The following is a 9,463-nucleotide window of genomic DNA, read 5'->3' as shown; positions in this document are numbered from 1 at the left end:
GCCTTGGTGATACTTGGAATGTGCGTTGGGGTTCCATTTATTGTCCTCTTTTCAACATGTGGATCCCCAAATGGTCTAATACGAGTTATAATACCTTTTGCATTCAGTCGGTCGAATGCGGTGTCATAACTCATAGAAATAGGGGTAAAGTTCCTCCTAAATGGTTTCTTTTGTCCTTGGTTGTTCATAGAAAGGACTTCACTCAAATTAAAGGTGCTAACATTATTTGAGTGGGTGGTTTTGGAAGAAGAAGGATTGTCGTTCTTCTTACCTTTCCAGCCACTGTTGGAGTTATTATTATTAGCAGCTTTTTGTTTAGCAAGGTCATCATCAATGTTAATCCCAATGTCATAGACGACCTTGAAAGTATGTCAATTGTTTGGTAATTAAAATGTTTGGAGTACTTTTCTTTGAGGTTCTTAATGAACATCCTCACAGATTCTTTTTAACTCGGTACTTCAATCATCCTAGCAGAAGTTTCTCTCCATTTATTAAACAAAGAAGTGAAACCTTAATTCTCTTTTTGTTTAAGTATTTCAAGTTCTCTATGATCAGTTTCTACTTGAATATTGCATTTATACCTATCAATGAAAGCATTTACAATTGAATCCCAAGTAGAGGTTTTCTCTTTGTCAAGGGAAAAAAACCCATTGTTGGCAAACGGTTTCAAGTGATAGAGAAAATAAAGAATGAAATACTTTCCTATCAATTCCCTTATTTGCTTTGATTTTTCGTCTTTGCTTATTAATCATGTTGATGCTTATTGATTTGATGATTGATATTGTTTTCAATATGATTTGTGAGTAGTCACCTAGCCAAGGGTGTGGGGATGGTGTAGTTGCTAATTGTTCATGCTTATAATGTTGGGGTTACGTTAATGGTGATTAAAGTCTTTGCATGCTTGATATTCTTTGGTCTTTCTTGCAAGTGCACATTGTTAGTTGATCAAAGATGAGTCTTTGCTAACAAGTAACGGAAGTTGACTTAGTTGAGATTCATTACTATCGATAATTCTTTGTTTGCACCTTTTAATATATGGTTCTAATGTGGAAACATAGAGGCTATGTTAGGAGAGGCCAATTAACCCCGGAAGGCGGTTAGATTGGACCCCTTTACTTCGGTATTCATGCATGTTTAGTTTACCATTGATATGCTACTTTGTTATTGCATGATCAAGTGGCAACTTCACCCACCCATTTCCCTTGGTGCCTAGCTATATTAATTTTAATCCATTTCGTTCTTAGTTTAACCTTTTAGTTATTCACACTTCTTGTTCCGAGATGGCTTAGACCATAGGTAATGAATGCAGTGCTTAAGCATTTCTCCTTGTGGTTCGACCCCTCTATTTACCCTATACACGTATTAGGTCAGTAGAGCCTTATAAATTCATTTGATTTAGGTGTAGTCGCTCAACGACACGATTATTGCCTTGTCAAATTGGCGCCGTTGCCGGGGAGACGGCTTCCATTGCTATTTCATTGCTTGTTTGTGACTATCTCATCTTTATTTGTTAGTGTGTGCTACTTTTGTTACTTGTCAGTGCTTACGTTCTTCTTAGCTTTGTTGTATGAACAGAGGACGAACCCGCTCAAGATCTTTGATTCCCATCGATCTAGAGCTAGAGAGGTCTTTGTCCCTACTTCGAAGAGAAGCAAGAGCAAGGAGTAGAAATTCCCACACTCCAACGTGAGGAGTAAGAGAATTAGAAGATACTCCACCCTCTTCACCCTCAAGTGAAGAATTAGATAGCCCTAAATCATCTTCGAGTTCAGAAATCAACCCTTTCTCAACCTATAAGTTTGAGAGTGAAGACGGTTCTAAAATGGGAGAGAATACGCCTTTGAGTCGTCTTGGGGCCCCCGAAGCTTTTAGAGCGCAAAGTGGGATCCTAACTCCTACTACTCAAGCCAACAATTTCGAGATTAAGCCTAATTTGATTGCCTTGATTGAGAGGAAACAATTCTCGGGTGGAAAGTTTGAGAGTCCTCATGAGCACCTATAAGAGTTTGAGAAATATTGTGACACAATAAAGGCCAATGGAGTGACTCAAGAATATATTCGCCTCAAAATGTTTCCATTTTCGCTAATTGGGAGAGGTCTAGAATGGCTAGAGAAGGAGGTGCCCCCCTAATTCTCTCACAACATGGGACCAAGTGACTACGTCTTTCTTAAGGAGGTTTTATAACCATAGGAAGACCGCCGAGGCTCAGTCTTTGATTCAAGGTTTTCACCAAAAGAGTGGTGAGTCTCTAAGTGCGGCATGGGAACGATACAAAGAGCTTCAACGTCAATGCCCACACCATGGGATACCCAAGTATCAACTCATTCACACTTTCTATGGAGGTCTTACACCTCAAGGAAGAACAAGCCTAGACGCCGCGGCCGGTGGTCCAATCATGAACAAAGGAGAGCATGAAGTGGAGTGTATTATAGAGGAGGCCGCAAAGCACTATGATGATTGGTACGAAGGAGAAAGAGATGCTACTTCTAGCAAGGGTGTTTATGCATTGGAGCAAGCCAATGCAATCAACAACCTTTCTACCCAAATCTCCAAAATGACCAAGCAAATGGATGAATTGATGAAAGAAAGGTCCAACCCTCATGGTAATACCTCGCCTTCAACCAAGGGAGGCAATGGTATGGATACTTCCTCCCCCTCTTCTTACAATACAATGCCCCAAGGATGCATGTTTTGTTCTAATTGTGAAACCTATGATCATGATACCTTTCATTGTGTATATGCTTGTGAAGTTCAACCCCCTTCCCATGAACATGATGGTAATATGGAAAATGTCAATGCTATGAATTTCGCTCCTAGAATGGGAAATGCAGGAAACTTGAGGCCAAACTCCAATCCAATGGGGAATTGGAATCAAGGTGGAAACCGTGGTTGGAACCAAAGTGGTGGTGGTTATGATAACCAATACCATGGTGGGGGAGGCCCTTCTAATTTCAATGGAAGAGGCTACTCTAACCAAAGGGGGTATGGTAATCAAAACCAACAACCTAATTCCCGATACCATGACCATCAAAATAAAAATTTTGGTGACCAAGGTAACATGGGAAATAATCAACAAAGAAATGTTCCTAACCAAGGCGCCGGAGGTAATAGGGGCCAATTTGTTTCTAACTATGCCCAATCTAATAGGCCTCCGGGTTTCCATTAACCCCAACTTCCTCCACCTCAACAACCTCTTCAACTTGAAGCCCTTCTAATCGATTTAATGATGGCTAAATTAGATGCTCTTTTGAAAATGCGTGAGGAGGATCAAAAGAAACATGAAGAGGCCCTAAAACAAACTAATGCTCATATGAAAATGCTTGAGACCCAAATTGCTCAACTTGCATCTAATTCATCCTCTTCTTCTTCTTCTTCTTCTTCTTCTTCTTCTTCTTCTTCTTCTTCTTCTTCTTCTTCTTCTTCTTCTCACATCCCAAGTCAAGGAGTCAACCCAAAACCTTTGTATGCCATGACAACTAGGAGTGGGAAGGTAGTATGGAGTGACCCTTTAATTGAGGAAGAACCCCAAGAAGAGGTGGAGTTAGAGAATGAGGGTGAAAAACCCAATGAGCCATTGAGAGTTGAAAAGGAAAAACATGTTGAGGTGCCCAAGGAAAAAGAAGCCACCCCCTTGCCCCTAAATCGCCAACCTAGAGAGGAGAAGCTACCCTTTCCACAACGATTTGTGAGAGCTAAACTTGATGCCCAATTTGGGAAGTTTTTGGAAGTCTTTTAGAATTTGCATATTTCCGTCCCTTTTGTTGATGCTATGAAGAAAATGCCCCACTATTCCAAATTTTTGAAAGACCTTTTGAGTGGGAGAAGGGAGTGTGAGACGGTGAGTTTGACCGCCAATTGCAGTGCAATTCTTTCCAACAAACTACCTATCAAATTGAAAGATCCGGGTAACTTTTCCATCCCTTGTTCTATCAATGGCATTGAAATTGATAAAGCCTTGTGTGATTTAGGAGCAAGTGTGAGTCTCATGCCCTATTCCGTCTACCAAAAGCTTAGTGTAGGAACCCTCTCTCCCACTAACATTACGCTCCAACTAGCGGACCGTTTCATTAAGTTCCCCATGGGAAAAGTTGAGGACATTCCCCTTAGGGTAGGAAAGTTCACATTCCCCGTGGATTTCTATGTGCTAGATATGGATGAGGATGAGAGGATTCTTATAATTTTTGGTAGGCCATTTCTAGCTACTTCTAGAGCTATCATCGATGTGAAGGAGGGGAAGATATCCTTGAAAATTGACAATGATTCTATTGAGTTTGATTTGAATAATGTCATGCAACAACCCTCCTCAAGTGGTGAATGCTTTGGGTAGATGTTCTTGATACCGTTCTTAATGAATTTTCTCGCTCCCACTTGCATGCTACTAATGATTTTCTTGAAAGTGTGTTGTTTAATGAATCAAAGATAGGTACTCACAAAGAAGACATACAATTCTATGAGGATTTGCTTGAGGAAAGCAAGAAGGAGTGCAAGGGCGCGAGCATGGAAGAAGAGGCTCCTTACATTCATGACCTCTTTCAAGTTGAAGAAAGAGAAGAGAGCCCCAATGGTAAGGGAGCACCAAAGGTAGACTTGAAACCTCTACCTTTGGGCTTGAGGTATGCATTTCTTGGTCCCGATGAGTCTTTCCCCATGATTGTAAATTCTAACCTAACGGAGGAGCAAACCTCCCTCTTGATCAATATTTTGAGAAAACACAAAAAAGATTTGGGTTATACCACTGATGATATCAAAGGTATTAGTCCATCTTTATGTATGCACAAAATTGATCTAGAGGGAGATGCCAAACCGGTTAGGCAAAGGCAAAGAAAGCTTAACCCTCCCATGCAAGAGGTTGTGCGGAAGGAAGTGGCTAAGCTTCTTGATGCGAGAATTATTTACCCAATTGCTCATAGTGATTGGGTATCTCCCGTGCAAGTTGTGCCTAAGAAATCGGGCATGACGGTAATGAAAAATGATCATGATCAACTACTACCCACTAGACTTGTTGCCAGTTGGCGCATGTGTATTGACTATCCCCAACTTAACACAAGTACATGCAAAGATCATTTTCCACTACCATTCATCGATCAAATGTTGGAAAGGCTTACAAAGCATTCCTTCTATTTTTTCCTTTATGGTTACTCGGGATTTTTCCAAATCCCGATTGACCCCAAGGATCAAGAGAAGACGACTTTCACATGCCCCTATGGTACTTATGCGTATTGTAGGATGCCTTTTGGGCTTTATAATCCCCCGCAACATTCCAACGTTGCATGATGTCCATTTTAGTGATATGATTGAGGATGAGATAGAAGTCTTTATGGATGACTTCTCCGTTAGAGGAGCCACCTATAAAGATTGTCTATCTAATTTATCTCGATGCTTAGAAAGGTGTGGAAGGGCTAACCTCGTGTTGAATTGGGAAAAGTGCCACTTTATGGTGGAAAGTGAGATTGTTCTTGGGCACAAAAATTCCCATGCCGGCATTGAGGTTGATAGAGCCAAGGTTGAGGTCATTTAAAAACTTCCTCCTCCCACCAACGTGAGGGAAGTGAGGTCTTTTCTTGGCCATGCCGGGTTCTATCGGCGCTTTATAAAAGATTTTTCAATGATCGCTAAGCCTCTCACATCCCTATTGCAACAAGATAAGGAGTTTGTATTTAATGATGCTTGTCATAAGTCCTTTTTTAATTGAAAGAATCCCTTTGCACCGCTCCTATTGTCCAAGGTCCGGATTGGTCTCTTTCATTTGAGCTCATGTGCGATGCAAGCGACGAGGCCATTGGATCGGTTCTTGGACAACGAAAGGATTGGAAACTTCATGTCATACATTATTTGTCTAAAACTCTCAATGATGCCCAACGAAACTACACAACTACCGAGAAGGAGTTCCTAGCGGCTATCCATTCATTCAAGAAGTTTAGAACCTACCTCATTGGTTCTAAGACAATTGTGTATACAGACCACTCGGCTCTCAAATATTTGATAGGGAAGAAGGAAGCTAAACCAAGGTTGTTGAGATGGGTTTTAGTCCTCCAAGACTTCGATTATGAGATGAGAGACAAGAAGGGAGCCGAGAATGTGGTGGCGGATCACCTCTCAAGGTTGCGCGGTGCAAGGTTTTAAGATGATGGCTTGCCAATAGAGGACGCTCTAAGAGATGATGTGCTATATGTCCTTGAAGTGAAATCGAAGCCGTGGTATGCGGATATTGTGAATTACTTAGCTTGTAGTGCCATACCGCCGGATTTCACTTCGCAACAACATTGAAAACTCAAGCACGAGGCCAAGAGATACATTTGGGATGATCCCATTTTATTGAAAAGAGGGGTCGATGGTTTGTTGAGGAGATACATCCCCAACGACGAGGTTCAAAGTGTTCTCCATATTTGCCACTCTTCTCCTTGTGGTGGGCATATGAGTGCTCAAAAGACCGCCTCAAAGGTCCTTCAATCTATGCTCTTTTGGTCTTCTCTATTCAAGGATGCTTGGATATTTGTCAAGACTTGTGATAGATGTCAACGGATGGGGAATATTTCTAGAAGGGATGAAATGCCGCAAAACCCCATCCTTGAGCTTGAAGTTTTTGATGTGTGGGCAATAGACTTCATGGGCCCTTTCATTTCTTCACATGGGAACAAGTATATTTTGGTTGTCGTTAACTATGTGTCTAAGTGGGCGGAGGCCGTGGCTTCTCCTACGAATGACTCTAAGGTGGTGGTTAATCTTTTCAAGAAAGTGATCTTCCCGAGATTTGGTGTTCCAAGAGCAATAATTAGTGATGGGGGATCGCATTTCAAGCACCACACCTTCGTTCGACTACTTGATAAGTATGGGGTGTCTCACAAGCGAGGGCTTGCTTACCACCCTCAAACGAGTGGTCAAGCGGAGGTCGCCAATAGAGAGCTCAAGGTGATTTTGGAGAAGACGGTTGCTAGGACAAGGAAGGATTGGTCCTCCAAACTCATTGATTCACTATGGGCTTATAGCACCGCCTTCAAAACTCCAATAGGGACCACTCCCTACAAGCTTATCTATGGGAAAAGTTGTCATTTGCCCGTGGAGATGGAGCATCGAATGCATTGGGAAATCAAGCAAATTAACTTTGATCTCCATAGTGCGGGTGAGCAAAGGCTTCTAGAGCTACATGAGTTAGAGGAGTTGAGGATGAATGCCTACGATAGCGCAAGCATGTATAAGGCGCGGACTAAGGCTTGGCACGATGCTCAAATTGTCAAGAAGGAATTCGTCAAAGGCCAAAAAGTCCTCCTATTCAACTCCCGCTTGAAGCTTTTCCCGGGCAAACTTAGGTCAAGGTGGAGTGGGCCGTACATTCTCACGGAAGTGTTTCCATATGGAGCCTACGAAATCTCCCAAGACGGCCACTCTCCTTTCAAAGTCAACGGTCACCATCTCAAGCCCTATTATGAAGGATTCCCAAGTGATGAACCGATTTCTGTGACACTTCTTGATGTGCATCGTCAATTCGACCCTCCTTGATCAACTCAAGGAACGTCGAACTAACGATGTTAACCAAAAGCACTTCCGGGAGGCAACCCGAGTTTCTAACCCCTTTCTACTTTTTCTTTTCATGTTGCTTCTATTTTTCCATCTACAACTATGGATTTTTGGGATTTTTGAGTGTTGATTGTGTTTGGGTTTTTGATATGCTTTGCATCTAGCGTGATTGTATGGTGTTTAGATGAGTGTTAAGGACTATTTTTACTTGTGTGATTCTTTATGGGAGTTTGGCCGAACCACTTTATGTTCGGCCACTGCAGCATTTTCAAGGATTTATGGAAACATTCTGCCAAGAACAAAAAAGTTTGCATTCTGGCAGAAGGTTCGACTGAACCTAAGGATGGTTCGACCGAACTTTTACTTTAGTGCGGCCGAACTTTCCTGGGTTCGGTCACTCCTCAATTTTTAGAAAATTTCAGCAACATTCTGCCAAAATTTGCAAAAATGAAGTTTCAGCATAGGTTCGACCGAACCCCTGGGAGGTTCGACCAAACATGCTTTGTAGTTCGACCGAACTCTTTCCAGGTTCGGTCACTCCACTATTTTTGCGAATTTGATGGAACTTTCTGCCCGGATTTTAGAAAATTAAGTTTTGGCCATGGTTCGACCGAACCAAAGGGGAGTTCGACCGAAATTTCGCTGTGGTTCGACCGAACATACCCTTGGTTCGACCTAATCATTCTTCAGATTTGAAAAAAAAATGCTGCTGCCATAAGTTTTATGCTGCTGTATTTTCGTGACCCGCATTCCCATTTTCGTCACCTACCCCTTTCTCCTCCTTCTCACTCTAAACCTCTTTTACACCTCCCCTTACAACCTCAAATCCCCATCAAAATCACTTCAATCTTCACCCTTTCTCACTTATTTTCCATCCTCTAGTCAATTTCTACAATCTCCACCAAAAATTCCTCATAAAAAACCCATCTTTTCATTTTCCCCAATTCCAAGGGTTTAAGTGCTTTGGTCTTTTTGGGTTTTTACTTGATTCCAATCAATTGTGGTATGTTTTTCCTAGCTTTTGCAAGTTTATTTCTTCAATTTCTCATAGTTTTACCATGTTTTACATATTTAAGTATGAATTGTGGTATTCTTAAAATTGTTAGTAATAACTTGTTTGGTTCATGTGGTTCTTTGGATTGACATGTTGCAATTTATTGGTTGTTGATAGTAGAACATGTTGTTATGATGATTATGCATGTTTGCCTTGGTTTTATTTTGATCTCCATGTCTTTGCTTAAGATTGTTGATTTCATACTAGGGTGTTCATGTTACCATTTTATGATTGAGAAATGCATGAGTTGGATGTTGTTGGACATTGTTATTCATTGTTTTGGTTTAATTTTGATGGTTTGATGAATGGATATCATGAAAATTAGGGGACATCATTCCAAATTTCACCTAGACTTTGTTAGGACTAATATAGGAATGACATAGGAATTCTTATTCAAACCTTGGTTCAAATTTATTCATGCATGCCTTGAATTATATACTCTCATGCATACACTTTTACCTTGGCTAGCTACTTGGCTTCTTATGTCATTTATTATCCATTTGTTCTAATGATATGCTCTTGGTGAATTTATAGAATCAAAATGTTCGGCAAGGGAAAAGGAAAGTCAAAGAGGAAGAGAGTGGGAGAATCTTCAGGACCACAATTCCCACCTCCTTCCGGCATCAATGATCATGGCATTATTGCTTCGGACGAGCAGTTTTGGCCCATCTATGAGTCACTCGTCAAGCGTCCGATTCGGTCTACAAGATTCTTTTGCTCCCTAACTTTGAGGAAGCTGGGAATATTGGATGAGGTGGTAAGGTTGGCTCAAAACTTTGGATGGGGTGACTTCATTAACCTCCACGCTCACACTTACGAGCGTGTGAATTTGGAATTCCTTGCCTCTCTTCGCAAGGAAGTTTTTGAGCCGGAAGATGTCGATGAGGATTATC

At 41.3% G+C, this 9,463-nt stretch overlaps 1 non-coding gene across 1 annotated transcript; it reads right to left on the bottom strand.

The window, feature by feature from the left end:
• Positions 1-2,202: 2,202 nt before the first annotated feature.
• LOC145641107 (small nucleolar RNA R71) lies at positions 2,203-2,308 on the bottom strand. Its single transcript, XR_014115173.1, has one exon. It is a non-coding gene; the product is annotated as a small nucleolar RNA R71 (small nucleolar RNA).
• Between the last annotated feature and the right edge of the window lie 7,155 nt (positions 2,309-9,463).

The sequence above is a fragment of the Chenopodium album genome, chromosome 7 (genome assembly GCF_948465745.1).
Source record: "Chenopodium album chromosome 7, dcCheAlbu1.1, whole genome shotgun sequence".
Taxonomy (NCBI): Eukaryota; Viridiplantae; Streptophyta; class Magnoliopsida; order Caryophyllales; family Amaranthaceae; genus Chenopodium; species Chenopodium album.
Note: the sequence above shows the minus strand (reverse complement) of the source record. Positions and strands in the feature narration are given on the sequence as shown.